Source organism: Copadichromis virginalis, linkage group LG20, assembly GCF_057382275.1.
Source record: "Copadichromis virginalis isolate Kocher_CV1m ecotype Utaka linkage group LG20, C_Virginalis_male_GT1.1, whole genome shotgun sequence".
NCBI lineage: Eukaryota > Metazoa > Chordata > Actinopteri > Cichliformes > Cichlidae > Copadichromis > Copadichromis virginalis.
The window spans coordinates 27,434,714-27,452,566 of NC_140637.1; the positions used below are offsets into that span (position 1 = coordinate 27,434,714).

At 44.1% G+C, this 17,853-nt stretch overlaps 1 long non-coding RNA gene across 1 annotated transcript; it reads right to left on the reverse strand.

Moving 5' to 3' along the window:
• Nucleotides 1-15,815: 15,815 nt before the first annotated feature.
• On the reverse strand, nucleotides 15,816-17,807 carry LOC146684990 (uncharacterized). The gene is made up of 2 exons (XR_014917068.1): nucleotides 17,512-17,807; nucleotides 15,816-17,415 (listed from the first exon to the last, which is right to left on the reverse strand). It is a non-coding gene; the product is annotated as an uncharacterized LOC146684990 (long non-coding RNA).
• Between the last annotated feature and the right edge of the window lie 46 nt (nucleotides 17,808-17,853).

Consider the following 17,853-nt stretch of genomic DNA (forward strand, 5'->3'; position numbering starts at 1 on the left):
TCCTGTAGATGTCTTGGAGGGAGGGAAGCTCACCTCCAATTATCCGTTCAGAGCACCGCACTACTCGCTGGAGAGCTTTGCAGTTGTAGGCGGTGCTGTTGCCATACCAGGTGGTGATGCATCCAGTGAGGATGCTCTCAATGGCACAGTGATAGAAGGTCCTGAGGATGCGGGGGCTCATGCCGAATCTTTTCAGTCTCCTGAGAAAGAAGAGGCGCTGCTGCGCCTTCTTCACTGTTTTGTTTGTGTGTACTGACCACGTAAGATCCTCAGCCAGATGTACACCAAGGAACCGGAAGCTGCTCACTCTCTCCACAGCAGCGCCGTTGATGGTGATGGGGGTGTGTACTTCTCTGCACCTCCGGAAGTCCACTATCAACTCCTTTGTCTTTGCGACGTTGAGGGTGAGATGGTTGTCTTGACACCAGTGGGTCAAGGCGCTGACCTCCTCCCTGTAAGCCGTCTCATCACCGTTGGTGATAAGACCCACCACTGTAGTGTCGTCCGCAAACTTCACAATGATGTTGGAGCTGTTAGTGGCTGTGCAGTCGTAGGTGTAGAGTGAGTACAGGAGAGGGCTCAGTACACACCCCTGTGGAGCACCAGTGTTCAGTGTGATGGGGGATGAGGTGATGCTGCCCAGTCTGACCACCTGGCGTCTGTCAGACAGGAAGCTAAGGATCCAGCTGCAGAGGGAGCTGCTCAGTCCTAGATCCTGCAGTTTCCTGTCCAGCTTCGAGGGAACGATGGTATTGAATGCTGAGCTGTAATCTACAAACAGCATCCTCACATACGTGTCTCTCTTCTCCAGGTGTGACAGGGCAGTGTGTAGTGTCTGGGCTATGGCATCATCAGTGGACCTGTTGTGGCGGTATGCAAACTGTAGAGGGTCCAGTGAGTCGGGTAGTGCAGAGCAGATGAAGTCCCTGACCAGCTTCTTGAAGCATTTGCTTACGATGGGGGTCAGGGCTACAGGTCGCCAGTCGTTCAATGAGGAGATGGTGGAGGATTTGGGTACAGGGACGATGGTGGCCATTTTGAAGCAGGCTGGGACTACAGACAGAGAGAGGGAAAGGTTGAAGATGTGCGTGAACACTCCAGCCAGCTGAGCCGCGCATGACCTGAGGACGCGGCCGGGAATCCCGTCCGGACCAGTAGCTTTGCGTGCGTTCACCTTCCTGAAGCACTTCCGCACATCCTCCTCAGACACAGTGTGCGCACTGACGTCATCCGCGGTGCGCACACTGTCCGGTCTCATGGTGTTCGCTGTGTCGAATCTAGCGTTTAGATCCTCACACAGAGAGGCCGTGGTCTGCGGTGTGCTGGTTTTCCCTCTAAAGTCTGTGATCGTGTTTAGTCCCTGCCACATACTCCGAGGGTTGTCAAACTGTTGCTCCACCCTGTCCCTGTACTCACGTTTGGCTGCTTTGATCGTCTTCCGGAGTTGGTAATGTGCGTGTTTGTAGTCCGATGTGTTCGCGGAGGCAAAGGCGGTGTTCCGTGCCGCCAGTGCCGCGCGAACATCTCCGTTAATCCAGGGTTTTTGATTTGGGAAGGATTTGACTGTTCTGGATGGATGAATACAAAGTGTGCGAGAGCAGGAGAGGGAGACGCAATGAGGCATCTTCTTCTCTGAAAGCTGCAGATTAAAGTGACCTCTTGACCCGAGTCTCTGATGTTTCCCTAATTACCTTGTCGCACCATCCTGATAAAAAGCAGCGCGGCGGCTTCCTCCTCTCCTCTTTACAGCATCATTTACAGCCTCACAACCTGACACAAGGACAACGCCTGTGGAGCGACTGGCCAACTCTGAGAGTTTTGTGCAGATATTAATAGAGATTTTAGGCATGCTGAGGTCCACTTTATAGAGGATAAGTCTGTATTACAGAGTAGTGGGTGGTGTGTTTTGGCTCAAATGTAATGAATTCTAATCTCATCTCAGGGTCCGTTAGTATCAAGTATCAATAAAGGAGCAGCCTCGGTTTATTCATGTAAATTAAAAATATAACATACTATGCAAGTCTTATTTAAGAAGTGAATTACAGGAATATTTATCAGAACTTTATATTTTATATTGTTGGAGTTTGAAAACTGATGCACTTGTAGCCCAGATGAAAAATATCATACTTATTCTCTTTATATTAACTGTCCACATCAACAAGCGTCGTATTTCCTATGACCATTGAATGCACCTCTCAGTTCACCCCACGTGAGGGCACCTAGCTCAGCAACCAATCAGAGCCTACCCAGGCCGCATTGACCCTGTCAGCCAGGAAGTGAGGTGGAGGTGCATGGTGTCCCGGGTTTTTCTTATCTCAGCAAGAGGAGTGGAGGCATCTGCTACTCAAACCGAGAAATCCACGGACAAAAGAGAGGAAAACTCAGGATTGAGAGGAAGGAAAACCAGCCTACTTACCTGCTGGAAGTCCGGAGTCGAGTGGCTGGATGAAGGAGAGAGGCAACGTCGGCTAACCACTCACCTTTCATCCGGAGAGCTGCTGCAATTCCAACGCCAGTGTGTGTTGGGCTTTTGTGAAACAGAGCAACGGTCAGGTTTTTTGGAGAGGACGGAAAAGTCCAAGGACCAGGACGATATTCTGGTTGTGATAGATGGCGAGCCAACCACTTTGAGGACGATCTACCCCAAAGAAGATACACACCACACACTCATACATTCCAGTTACATTCACAAGGACCTTTGAAGTTGGCTATCGCCAGCTTAACTCTAAATTCTTAAAGGGCCCCAACGAGTACTTTTATTTTGTTGAGTGTGCACACTATTTATTTTATTTTATACTTTATCTGTACAAATTGGACAAATACCTGTTATACTTTGTAACAATACAAGAGTGGCTACTCAAAAGTTAACATTGTGTCCAGGTCATTATTGCTGCTCAATACTTTGGCTCCATACGAATTTGGTGTCTTCTGATTCTGGCCAGGGTCTTATTACGAGCCCAAGTAATTATTGCGCTGTAATTCACCTTTATACCTTAAAGTTGGTTACAGAAGTGGCGAGCCAGCCAGGAGCCAATTGATTTGAGCATCAATATTGAGGCAATGACCAGCATGGATTTCATACAAAAGTCTGGTGTCAAAATACCTAATGCGGTTGTTGTCGCTGGGATAACACAGGTATCTGAGAAAGATGAACAGGTCATTGACTTTCTGAAACAGTATGGTAAAATCACAAGAGTCCTTTTTGTTGATGATTCACTGTCCAACTTCTACCAAAACCTGATCGTAGAATACTCTAGCAGTTCAGCCTTAGAAGGTTTAGAACCTCGTTTACCATACACATACACAGCACAAGCTGATCCCAGCGTTGTCTATGAAATTAAAACACTCAGTAGCATGTACACTACCACGGTTGGGAGTAATGTTACAAAAACCTACTTGGCGGAACTCAAGGAACTAGCCAAGCTGAGTGGCAAAGACTACGGTGAGGTGCTGAAGGAGATGATGTGTCAGATTGGGGAGGATGTTGAAGCCATGCGACCTACCACTGAAGAACCTTCTCCCACGTATGTCGAGACCACTGTTGTATCTCCGCCCGCTTCTAAAGAGCGACAGTGTCACACCTCACATTCAGATGTTACACCAAGTGATACTGGTGCCACTGATGATGTTCCCCTCACTAATGGAAGGAGAGCAGCGTCCCTCTCAGTAAGTGACTTGAACCCACCTGACATTCAGAAGGTTGTGGTAGAGCATATCGTACGAAGGCAAGATGTTGTCCCACACATCCAGTCCCAGGTGAGACTCCGTTCCTTCTCCGGTAAGGTTCCCAGACCTAACAATGAAACTGATTATGACACATGGCGCACACAAATTGAACTGCTCCAAAATGATCCCAGCATGTCCCCCCTGCAAATATCCAGAAAGATCCATGAGAGCCTGCTCCCACCAGCAGCTGATATAGTTAAGAGTTTGCGGCCTGAGTCACCACCTGTGACTTATTTGCAGCTTCTAGATTCAGCCTTTGGCACTGTAGAAGATGGTGAGGAACTTTTCGCTCAATTCCTGAACACCCTTCAAGATCCAGGTGAGAAGTCATCCACTTACCTTCACCGGCTACAGCTAGCATTAAACAGAGCCACGAAGAGGGGGGGAGTCGCATGTGAAGAAGTGGACAAACATCTACTTAAACAGTTCTGCAGGGGATGTTGGGACAACGACCTACTCAGCGCCCTGCAACTTGAGCAAAAGAAGAGCAGCCCACCCCAATTCTCAGACCTGTTGTTAATGATTCGCTCTGAGGAAGATCGACAGCAAGCAAAAACTAACCGTATGAGAAAACACATTGGCACCACAAAGCAGAGAACTCAGTTACAGTTCCAGGGTGCACATGTTTGTGAACCAGAGGAGAAACATGGGAGTAGCATTGCTGCTATTGAGGATCTGCGAAAGCAGGTGGCGAGTCTGCAAAGTCAACTAACTACATTCATGTCACAGAAAAAAACAAAGTTTGCAAACAGCAAGGACCCTGCAGGGAAGCCGCAGAGTAAGATGTCAAAGCCACATGGTGTAGATGGACGTATGCAAAGACAGACTTCAAAGAGGCAAAGGGGCAGACCCAAGCCCTGGTATTGTTTCAACTGCAGTGAAGATGGACATATCGCTCCATGCTGTGTTGACCCCGCTAACCCCAACCTAGTAGCAGAAAAAAAGAAGCAGTTGGAGGAGAAACAACGCCAGTGGGAAGCGCGAGATTGTACAGATTCACCTTTAAACATCTAACAGTTCCTGTTGTGGGACAAACAGGAGCTGAGGAGAGTCAACAACGTCCCTCAGACGTAAACAATGGTGACAAAATCACAGCTGAGGTTAACAAAGTAAGTACCCCAGCAAAGACTGTCAAAGCACAAACATGTTCTGGCTTAAACCATTCAGAGCAGAACCAATCTTTCCAACTCCCTAAACAGTTGATTGGTACCAGAAGTACAGCTCAAGTGACTGTGAGAGGTGAAGAAGTCAACTGTCTTCTTGACTCAGGCTCCCAAGTTACCACTGTTCCTGAGTCATTTTACCAGCAGCACCTTTCAGAGCAAAAGATCAAGCCACTACATGACCTCTTAGAAGTGGAAGGTGCTAATGGCCAGCTAGTGCCTTACTTTGGCTATATAGAAATGACCATAACTTTTCCAAAGGACTTTATAGGTGTTCCAGTAGATGTAAACACACTTGCTTTAATCGTCCCTGACACTTCACAATCCCTCATGCTCATAGGCACAAACACCCTAGATGTACTGTTCGACATCTACTCAGAGACTGACTTAGCCAATCGTCAACCCCTCCCACGTGGCTACAAAGTAGTCTTCAAAATCATTGAGTTGAGACGGAAGCAGACAAGTGACACCCATCAGGGGGTAGTGAAGCTACTTGGCAAGATGCCTCAAGTCATTCCAGCTGGTTCAACTGTAGTGGTGGAGGGAGTCGCCCTTGGCGAGGGCCTTCAGGATGAAAAATCAGTTGTAATTGAGTACCCATCATCGTCCCCCTTGCCCGGTGGCCTGCTACTTAAAGCCGGTCTGGTGGACTTTCCCCAGCGGCGGCCCCACAAGTTGCCAGTTGTTATAAGCAACGAGTCTGACCACGACATTGTCATCCCTGCCAAGTGTACTATTGCAGAGGTTAGTGCTTATCAGACCATCCTATTAAAGGAACACAACAAGACCAAACAGTCAGAACTATCCCAGAGAACTCCAGACACTCCGTCTTTCCAAGAGCCCACCATAACCTTCAATTTTGGTGACTCCCCAGTTCCATTGGAATGGAAACAGCGCATCACTCAGCAGCTCAGCGGCATGCCTGAGGTGTTTGCACAGCACGACCTGGATTTTGGCCGGACGGACCAGGTGCGACATCATATAAAACTTTCGGATGGCACGCCTTTCAAACTACGTGCCCGGCCAATCCACCCACGGGACATTGAGGCTGTCCGGAAGCACATTCAGGAACTCCTTGATGCAGGAGTTATTAGAGAGTCAGAGTCCCCATTTGCGTCACCCATAGTGGTAGTCCGGAAAAAGAACGGCCAAGTCCGGTTGTGCATCGATTATAGGCGTCTAAACCTTCAGACTATAAAAGATGCGTACAGCCTTCCGAAGCTAGAGGACACATTCTCAGCCCTCAATGGTTCACAGTGGTTCTCTGTTCTTGATCTAAAATCAGGGTACTACCAGATCGAGGTCGAAGAAGCAGACAAACCGAAGACAGCCTTTGTGTGCCCTCTCGGCTTCTGGGAGTTCAACAGAATGCCTCAGGGTGTAACGAACGCCCCCAGCACGTTCCAGCGGTTAATGGAGCGGTGCATGGGGGATATGCATTTGAAGGATGCATTGGTCTTTCTTGATGACGTGATAGTATTCTCCCGAACCCTTGAGGAACACGAAGAAAGACTCATGAAAGTGCTCACTCGTCTAAAAGAGTTTGGGTTAAAGCTGTCACCAGAGAAATGTGTCTTCTTCCAGACTTCAGTCCGTTATCTGGGACATGTGGTCTCCAGAAATGGAGTTCGGACTGACCCTGAGAAGATTTCGGCCCTTAAAACATGGCCTGTCCCACAGACCCTGCGAGAGTTAAAGTCGTTCCTTGGTTTTGCTGGGTATTATAGAAGGTTCGTTAAGGGGTATTCCAGCATTGTGAAACCTCTCCACAACTTAACTTCGGGGTACCCACCTAGCCACAAGAAATCAAAAGTAAACGCAAGACAAAGTACACATCAGTACCATGACCCAAAAGACCCTTTCGGAGGTCGCTGGACGCCAGCTTGCCAGGAAGCCTTCGAGTCAGTCATCCAAAGTCTCACCACTGCCCCTGTACTTGCCTTCGCTGACCCCCAGAAACCCTATATACTGCACACCGACGCCAGTACCACCGGGCTTGGTGCTGTATTGTATCAGGAGCAAGAGGGACAACTTAGAGTCATAGGCTATGCAAGTAGAGGGCTGTCACGGAGCGAAAATCGCTATCCAGCGCACAAGTTGGAGTTTCTGGCGCTCAAGTGGTCAGTTACAGAAAAGTTCAGCGACTATCTCTACGGCAACCACTTCACTGTTGTAACGGATAGTAATCCGCTGACTTACATTCTGACTTCAGCAAAACTTGACGCAACTAGCTATAGGTGGCTAGCAGCACTGTCCACATTCTCTTTCAAACTCCTCTATCGTCCAGGGAAGCAGAATGGAGATGCGGATGGATTATCACGCAGACCACACGGAGGGCTAGCGGACGACCTGAAATCACAAAAAGAGATTGAACGCATACAACAGTTCACTCAAGATCACCTTTGTGATCCAGACAACATCAATGCTGTAAATCAGTCTGTGGTGAAAGCAATCTGTGAGAGGCAGTTCACCTACAGCGTCAGTCCTGACAATGAAAGAGAGGCAGATGCAGATTGTGTTGCCTTGGTGGAGGTGCTTGCTGTGTCTCCTAGTGCTGTACCTGATAGCTATGGGCAAGAGGAACAGTTTGGAGGTCTGCCAACCATTCCCCATCTAACTGAGGCAGAGCTGGCAGACGAGCAAAGAGCCGATCAGTGTATAAAGCATGTTATTTCTCAGATCGAATATGGGGACACACCACCTCCAACCGTGCACACACAGCTCCCTGAGCTTCCACTGCTCCTCCGAGAGCTTAACCGTCTTGAGCTCCGCAACAATGTCTTGTACCGGCGACGCCAAGAGGGGTCCCAGAAAACCTACCAGCTTGTACTTCCAGCTGAGCTTCGCAACACAGTTCTCACCAGCCTGCATGACCATATGGGTCACATGGGAGTCGACCGTACACTGGACCTTGTAAGGTCAAGATTTTATTGGCCAAGGATGGCTTTGGACGTGGAAAGGAAAGTGAAGACGTGTGGCAGGTGCGTGCGGAGGAAGGCACGGCCTGAAAGAGCGGCCCCCTTGGTCAACATTAATACGACACGACCTCTTGAACTCTTGTGCATGGACTTCTTGTCCCTGGAAGCTGACAGGAGTGGAACCAAAGATATATTGGTGATCACGGACCACTTCACTAAATTTGCAGTTGCTATCCCAACACCTAATCAAAAGGCCCGCACAGTGGCAAGGTGTCTGTGGGAGAACTTTATGGTACACTATGGCATCCCAGAAAAATTGCATAGTGACCAGGGTCCAGATTTCGAGTCCCGCACAATCAAGGAGCTCTGTCAGGTGGCTGGTATCCACAAGGTGAGGACAACCCCATACCATCCTAGGGGCAATCCTGTGGAACGATTTAATCGTACCTTGCTTGATATGTTGGGAACTCTCCGTGATCAAGATAAGTCCTGTTGGCGTGACCATGTAAGACCCCTGGTCCACGCTTATAACTGCACCAGGAATGAAGTGACTGGTTTCTCCCCGTACGAACTGATGTTCGGACGCCAACCTCGGTTGCCAGTTGACCTTGCATTCAACCTGCCAGTGCAAGAGGAACAACACTCATCTCACTCTGAATATGTGCAAAAACTCAAGTCACGTCTCAAAGAAAGCTACAAGTTAGCTATGGACAAGGCTGCAAAGATGGCTCACAAGAACAAAATGAGGTTTGACAGACATGTAACTGCATCAGACTTGGAAGCTGGAGATCGGGTATTGGTCAGGAATGTCCGTATCCGGGGCAAACATAAGATTTCAGACAAGTGGGAACACACTGTGCATGTAGTGGTGAGAAGGGCAGGCAACCTCCCAGTATATACAGTTAAGCCTGAAAACAAAGATGGTCCCCTAAGAACACTACACCGGGATCTGTTGCTACCATGTGGCTACCTACCTGTGGAGGAAAGCAGTGAGCATGTACAGAAGCCAGTGTCACGCAGGCCAAGAACCCGTGCAAATCCAGCGCTAGAGGAAGAGAACTCCTCAGACGAAGAAGATGATTTGCTCATTCCTGTTTGGTTGAGTTCCCCTGTCCACACAGTGAGTGAGAGTCCTGTAAATGTTCCTGATATTGACAACCCACCTGTTTTTGACAGCCAATCTGATTTTGGCAACATACCTGATATGCCTAACAGTACTACAGATGATACTGAGTACTTATCTACCAATGGAGTCACACCGACCGAACAAGTGGATGAAATAACCTTAACTGAAACTGACTCACCTGTTGATGACCCAGACGTCCAAGAAAGGCAACTTCCATTTCAGGAGGCTGGCACCAGAGGTGCGAATTCTGAGGAGAGAGTGGAGGAGATAGTCCCAGTGGATACAAGGGAAAACATGGATACAAATGATTCTGTAAGGAGATCTGAGAGAAACCGTCGTCCGCCACGACGGCTTGACTATACGGAGCTAGGCAATCCTCTGATCACTGCAGCAAAATCATTCTTGCAAGGACTGTCTTCAGCTTGGGCCGATGTCATCAGTGATGGTGAAGAGCCTGCTTCGCCCTCTTCCTTGACCCGTCAAATAATCATCATTTAACTGTCTACCATGCACAGGGACGTGCATGAGTTCAGGAGGGGAGGGTGTAGCCCAGATGAAAAATATCATACTTATTCTCTTTATATTAACTGTCCACATCAACAAGCGTCGTATTTCCTATGACCATTGAATGCACCTCTCAGTTCACCCCACGTGAGGGCACCTAGCTCAGCAACCAATCAGAGCCTACCCAGGCCGCATTGACCCTGTCAGCCAGGAAGTGAGGTGGAGGTGCATGGTGTCCCGGGTTTTTCTTATCTCAGCAAGAGGAGTGGAGGCATCTGCTACTCAAACCGAGAAATCCACGGACAAAAGAGAGGAAAACTCAGGATTGAGAGGAAGGAAAACCAGCCTACTTACCTGCTGGAAGTCCGGAGTCGAGTGGCTGGATGAAGGAGAGAGGCAACGTCGGCTAACCACTCACCTTTCATCCGGAGAGCTGCTGCAATTCCAACGCCAGTGTGTGTTGGGCTTTTGTGAAACAGAGCAACGGTCAGGTTTTTTGGAGAGGACGGAAAAGTCCAAGGACCAGGACGATATTCTGGTTGTGATAGATGGCGAGCCAACCACTTTGAGGACGATCTACCCCAAAGAAGATACACACCACACACTCATACATTCCAGTTACATTCACAAGGACCTTTGAAGTTGGCTATCGCCAGCTTAACTCTAAATTCTTAAAGGGCCCCAACGAGTACTTTTATTTTGTTGAGTGTGCACACTATTTATTTTATTTTATACTTTATCTGTACAAATTGGACAAATACCTGTTATACTTTGTAACAATACAAGAGTGGCTACTCAAAAGTTAACATTGTGTCCAGGTCATTATTGCTGCTCAATACTTTGGCTCCATACGAATTTGGTGTCTTCTGATTCTGGCCAGGGTCTTATTACGAGCCCAAGTAATTATTGCGCTGTAATTCACCTTTATACCTTAAAGTTGGTTACACACTGCTCACTAAATATATATATTTTTCTGTTGTGTTTGGTTAAACTGTAGCTGTTATTATGCACAATCGTTTATTTATATATCTCCAATTCACAGCATCAGGCATCTTAAAGCTCTTAATATTGTAAAGTAAGGAAGAGAGAGAATGCCAACAATCTGACGATTCTCTATGATCAAGCACTTGGGAATGGTGGGGAGGAAGAACTGCTTTTTAACAGGAAGAGACCGGCTGAAAGAACCAGCAGTAATCTGCCATGACTGGTTGGAATGTGAGGGGAATGAGAAAAGAGACAGAAGCAAAGAGAGATCACAGATACTGGCAAAAAGGCCAAAACAAACATGAACCCAATCATATAGAATTAATTTTGAAGTAAAGTAAAACATTTGAGTATCGCTCAGTTTCATTGAAAGAACAGCGTTTTTGTCCAAGACAGGCAATTTGACGATAAAAGCTTGTTTAATATTTTGGTTTTTTACATTCTCACACATCAGTTCCTTAGCAAAATTAATTGAACAAACAAATAATAATAATATTATTTTGTAGAGTTACAGTCAGGACTCCAGCCTTTAGAACATATAAGTTTACTTACAGCAACTTGCACATTCTTCTGCTTGTTGTTGGAGTTTGCAGGATTCATACATTCAGACAGGAAGTTATTCTTATTAAGACAAGCACTTACAAACTGGTCATTTTAAACTCAAAATATGACAAAAGTATATTTTTGTCATGGAACAGGGCTCGGAGGATTTACACACTGAATACTTTGTAAAAAAGTGACATGAAATTCAGAATTTTATATCGTTATATACCAGCTAGCCAAACTTCAGCAACCCTACAAAAGTCACTGCTGTTTAGTTTTCTGTCTTCATTTATGTTGTAAGTGATAGCAGAGCTGTACGTTTTCAATTTTTCAGAAATCTCTCAGTCAGAACATGCTACATGATATCATGTTTAGGTGGAAACTAGCAAGCTAACTTCCTGCTAACTACGTTAAATTTAATAAATTCTGTTTTCATGGATGCCTGGATGTTAAACTTAATTGTTACTCCTATGTCTTCCAAAGTTGTACTAAAACATTTTTTGACAGATTTTTCGAGCGCCATGTACCACATAAAATCGGTTCGAGGTCAGGAAGCACAATCACAATTCATACATAAGGCGCACTGTCGATTTTTGAGAAAATTAAAGGATTTTAAGTGCGCCTTATAGTCTGAAAAATACGGTACAGCCCAGCTCTGTTTCTACTGCAGTCGCTATCTCTTCAACAAAATAGAGAGACATAGAGTCAAAGTGATTATGTCTTTACATTGTGTTCAAAGCATTTGGTGATTGGGGATGTTTTAATCCATTTTTACACACAAGACTTTAAAGTAAGCACCTTTAAAAGTGCTTCAGTAGTATTAGTGGTGCATTAAGAAAAAGGGATGCAGTTAAAGTCTATTTCTGTCCCTTCATGTACAGTCTAAATCAACATGCCCCATTGGTTTAATAGTTTGACCTCAAGGTAAATACGTGAAGAGCAGAGTTTAGCTTTTACTGTTTATTTGTGTTGAATAGAAAACATTTAATCCACTTCAACATGTTTCAGTTTGTACATGTTTTGTGTATTTGGAGAATTGTGGTTCAGAGGTTAACACCATTGCCTCAAGGCAAAAGATGCAATAAGCTGCTTTATTTCCTGAGACTCAATTATTCGTTCTAGTATTGGTGGTAGTTATTTGAAGCCAACTTTTGCTGTGGCCCTCTAAAAATAACCTGCAGCAAAAACACTGAATAAGAAACTGTATTTTTAGTGGTTCTGACAAATCTGGCCCATACCTGGTCTTATTTTTGCTGAGAACCTGTGCTCATCCACCTACCATGTTGGGCTGCCCTTGAGCAAGACCCAGAGCGTCAAGCCTTTGAATATACTTTGGGAAAAGGGCAGAAAATGTTCCCAAAAAAAGAGTTAGATGAGAAGGCTGATATCACTGTTTATACAGTAGATATGAAGCCACAGCCAGCAGCAGCAGCAGCTATGTTCAGGACTGTTTCTTGGCGAGGGCTTGGCTGGGACTCCCGCCAAGAAATAGTCCTGCTCAAACATAACCCCACATAAAACCGCAAATTCTCTTTTTCACACGTTTTGGTTTTTGTTGAAGTATCTAGTTGGTATATTTAATGGCTCATCAGACACACAGTGACTCTGAGTATCGATCTTCATGGGACATTTTGTTTTATGACATCTTTGTGGTAATCTTTTCACATTTGTGGCCGTTTATTTCTCTCTGTTGACATATTGTGCATTTGTGGACATTTTCCATGTCTTAATTTTCATTTTTGTCTGTTTCTGTGGTGTTATTCATCCCCGATTGATTGCCACCTTGTTTTGTGTTTGTGTATCTATGTGGTCTTTTTGTAGTTTTGTTGTCATTTTCTCTTTTTATAAGTGTTTCTATAGGGTCATTTATTTAATGTGGCTGCTATAAGCACCTCTTTCATCGTTTGTTATTTAATTATAGTTGCCTTGGTCTCCTGATGATTTTCAACGTTATCTCATTTATCAGTAGCTTTTTTTTGCAGATCTGTGTGGTCATTTGAAGTCTTTTCATGTTGCGGCTCTTTGCGGTCCTTCGATGTTCTTTTGTTGTTGTTTTTGGTGGCCTTTGTGATGGTTTTCCTCTTTTTTAATGTCATTGTGTGTCTCTTTGTAGTTGAAATGTGTGGCAACCGACCGACTTTGACTCCGAGCTCTTTACAACTCTGTAAAGTTAACAGTCTTCGTGTTTGTCCATTTTCGTTTTCTAACACTTTAAAGCCATTTTGAGTCTCTTTGTGAGCCTTTCATGTCTTTTCATGGTTGACTTGTTCTCTTTTGTGCTGAACGGCCTCATTTTTCCATCTCGTTGTAGTCTTCTCATAGCTCGGTTGACAATTTGTGTCTTTTTTTGGTTTTTTGTTTCTATGTGTGTAACATTTCAAGTCTTTCAGTGGTCCTTTTATGTATTTCCACAGTAGTCTTTATCTTTTTGTGTGGCAGTTGGCCTCCTTGTTGTCATATTGTTTCTTCCTGTAGATCTTGAACTCTCTACTGCTTTTTGTGTGTCTCTGTGGTCATTTTGTGTCTTTTTTTGGCCATCACATGTCTCTTCACCATTGCAGTGCTCTCTTTATGTGACCACTGATCATCAGAGTTGTGTTGGTCCCTTTCTGTGATGCCTGGCCACTTTTTTTTGTCATTGTTTGTCTTTTTGTTTGCGTTTCAGTCTCTGTAGCAATGTTGCATCTCTGTGTGGTCATTCTGTGACTCTGGGGATATTTTGAGCCTCTTGTTGGCTCCTTTATCTTTCTTCACTGTTTTTGTAATGTATAACACTTTGCATGTGGTCCCAGTGACTCTTTGACTCTCTGAGCCCTGTGGGCTAATTCGGTAATCCAACCATGACCCTCAAAAAGGCCTTTACAACTCTGTGAGTTAACATAGTGGTCTTCTTTTGTGTTTCTTGTCATTTTGTGACTCTATGAGTCTCTTTTTGGTCCCTTTATGTCTTTTCATGGTTGACTTATTTTCTTGTTGCGATGACCGACCTCATTTTTTCATCTCTTTGTGATCTGCTTGTAACTCTGTTTGCTTTTTGCATCTTTTTTGGTCATTTCGTTTGTGTGACTTGTGACATTTCAGAATCTCGTTGTTGTCCTTTCATATCTCTTCATTGTTGTCTTCGTATTTTGTCTTCGTGTTGCCCTGGTTTGTTGTCATTTTGTGTCATTTTTCAGATGTTTTACTGTCTCCAGCTGTTTTGAGTCTCTGCCTGACCATCTTCATCCTCTTTAATGTCTTTTTAAATCTCTGTGTTCCTTCCATGTCTCTTTGTGGTTGTCTTTGTCTGTTTAAGTGACAGATTACCTCTTTTTGTCCTTTTGTTTCTCCTCAGAAACGACTCTGTGGCTGTTTCGCATCTCTAGGTGGTCATTTTGAGTCTTTTGTGGTTACGTGGCTGTCCATCATTGTTGTGATCTACTAAATGTGATCATTAATTTGCTTTTGTTGTCATTTTTTCTATTTTGTTGGTCTTTCTTTGTGATTAGTGCTTGTTGCAATTTCTGTGGTCCTTTTGCATTTCATCATTGTTATTGTTCTGTCAGTGTAATTGTTTTGTGTTGTCATTTTGTGTGTCTTTACAAATGTTTCTGTTGTTGCAGCAGTTTTGAGTCCATGTGGTTATTTTGTGTTTCTTTATAGTTTTCATTATCTCTTTTTCATTGTCACCATGTCTCTATCTAGATGCTTTAGGCTCACCAGCTGTTTTGCATCCCTACAATGTCAATTTTTGAGACTTTAATGTCATTTTAAGTTTTCATTTATTGTTGTCTTTTCCTCCTTTTTGTGAAGAATAATATATTTTTGTTCTCACGTTATGTTTTTTGTAGATGTTTTAGTCTCTGCAGCTGTTTTTTGTCACTGTGTGGTCATTTTAAGTTTCCTTTTGTGTATCTACAGAGTTTTCTTGCTCTCTTCCTGTGATGATTGGCCTCTTTCTACTGTCATTTTATGTATCTTTGTCGGACACTTTGCAGACACACCCACTGAATCTTTAGGCTCGTTCAGTAATCCATGCATTACTGTCAGACAGGATTTTATAACTCTGGAAACCCTGTGGTACCTGTTTACACTGTGAGGTAGAAGTGCAGCATGTATTTGACAGACCAACACAACATCTTGCCAGATGATCCTGCAGCAACAGTTTGGTTCAACTTTTTTTTTCCAACCCCGCATTGTTGTTGTGCTGAATCTCACTGCAGGGCTATACTGGGTGTGAACATGGCCTAAATGTCAAACTAGTTCTTTTAAGGTTCAATACCCACTCCTGGATGTGAGAAGGAGCCTTATAAACTGCATTAAGAGTTTAATTTTGGGAGTGAATAACGAAAATGTGGTCTCAGTATTGCAGAAATGACCCTCAGGCGGAGTGGTGCTGTCAGGGTTGGAAAAGGTAATGAGAAAAGCTGGAAAGGACCCCAGATATGAGGCCAGAGGCAAGAAAAATGACTGCACTTGAGTACAATTTAGATTACTTGTACTTGATTCAGCAGTTTTGCTACTAGTTTGATTTAAGCTCTGTTGTATTCAACCAGGTGATTTCAGAATTTTTAAATTACAGCGTTTTACCAAAATGCTGTGTCTATTTAACTCATAACTCACGAAGAGTTATTATCACTTTCCACCCAAGAGACGTTTAACATTTCAGATGACTTAACTATCAAATTACACAATATTTCACCACACTAAATACTAGAGTTTTTTTAAAGAACTGTCACAACTTTTTCCTCTTTGCTCTACTGATTATCTGCACTCTTCAAGTTATACTGATGTATGCTGTCCTCGCAGTGCATTTCAGGCAGAGCCAGACAGCCAGTTAACACGTAGATGTTCCAATAAACCGACAAGTCCTTGAATTCTTTGCAAGGTTTACTGAACAAATATCAGCGGAATAAAACTGAAAGATCACAGAAATATACAAGCATATTACTCCATGCAAATGGCAGCAGATTCAGCAAAATAAATCAAACTACTTCGCAGCTTACCGAGAAGGCAGAACACACCAGTAATGAGCTAGCTTACTCAAGATGGCACCTTCCAGTTAGCTTCTTCAAATTAATAAGATTTAAAACGTCAGAGGAAATAAGAAACACTATGACAGATCAATCACTATCCAGCTATCAAAAGTAGTAAAGGAGCTGATTACAGGCAAATAAACTCAAAGGCACAGCATGTGTGCAGCTGCATTCTCCGTGGCCAGCTAACACTCCAACGAGAAGCTAAAAAACTGGCCCAGTCATTACAAAGAAGGGCCACTAGGAGTCAGCATAAACAAATCGGGTACATAATCAATCGTTTAAGTCAAAACATTTCTGTTAAGGACAGCACATTGTTGTACGTGGTCAACAGTTTCTGCTTGTTGAATGGTGATGTATTGACCCTGTATTAGATGAGGCTGCAGTGATTTTTCCTCTTGGTTTTAACAAGACCCGAGTGGCCAAAGCTATTCAGAAGAACACGATTTAGTTCTAAATCGTGTTTCATTAGCTAGTTTGAGCTAAATGCCTTGCCATTTCAATGCCTCATGACAGAATTACTAGAGCTTAGATTGTGATTCTTTCATGAGGCATTAAAGTGTTTGGTCTCGTCATGCAGATGTAGTTTGGTCTGTCTTCTGTGTCTTCTTCGTCCCATAGGGTGGTGTTTGTGTCCACGCACTTTAACCCCCATCCTGCTTTTTCTTAATGTGTTTATAACCATGTAGCTCTGTAGCTCTAACCATTGTTACCACACCTCTGCAGTTGTGCCTGTGTAGTGTTTGAGACTGTTTTCATTTGTGCAGCTAACTCATGCTTTAGTTATTAATTTACTACAAAACTTCATCTGAAAAAGGATAGGATTTGTCTAATATTTACTGTCTTTGAAATAAAACATTCTTAGACATGAATACAGGACAGATGTTTATGCACCATGTTTATCGGGACTCATTAACACAGTCTTTGGTTGTGTTGTTTGCCTTGGGGCACCGGTGGTTCAGGTGGTAGAGTTGGTTGTGTCCCAATCGGAAGGTCAGTGGAGTGATCCCTGACTCCTCCAGTCCATGTGTCGAAGTATCCTTGGGCAAGATACTAAACTCCAAGTTTGCATCCATCTGAATGTGTGACTGGCCAGAGTAAGTGCTGCAGATACAAAAATAGCCTCTGTCTCTGTTCAGATTCCGGGGTTTCAAACTTCTACTCGCTTCCAAGAAAAAAACCGCACAATGTCTATGAAGATGTATGGCTTACTTTTTTGTGACTTTGTATTATGTGTAATATGTACTTGTGACAAATGACCACTGAGCAGCAAAGCTAGAGTCACCGCAGGCAGAGACAGGATTTAACACATCCCACATTTTCTTATTTTTATTTATCCAAGTTTAAATTTAAAAGCTTAAGGTGGCAGCTCTCCACCAACTTCCTCCTTGGTGTTTCCAAGCACTCTCAAGTGTGTCCCAAGGGGTCCGAACACCCTGGAGAAGACAAAGGAGAAAACAGGTTGCACTAAAAATCAGCACCCACACTAAAACACAGTTACAAGTGTGGCTAATATTGTGTATTTATCTTACAGCATCTGTCCACCTGTAGCTGCTCAAGTGCCTGACAGAAGGAATTACACAGATCAATACATAATCAATAAATATTTGAAAACATGCTTCTTAATGTGTAAATGTTTTCTTAAAAATGCAGAGTGCAAATATGTCCGGAAAAGTGTCCACTGGGGTTAGGGTTACCTAAAACAAAGATACAAATTACTCTAAACAAGTAACGAAACACCTTCGTTACATCCTGCACCTCCTTTAAACTGAGTTTTTCTTCCAATCTGCTTATTTAAAAAGCTTCCTCGGAACTTGTAGGGTTAACCTTTGCTAGAGTTTTAGTCCGGTGTCCCCAGCAGAGGGGTCCTGGTG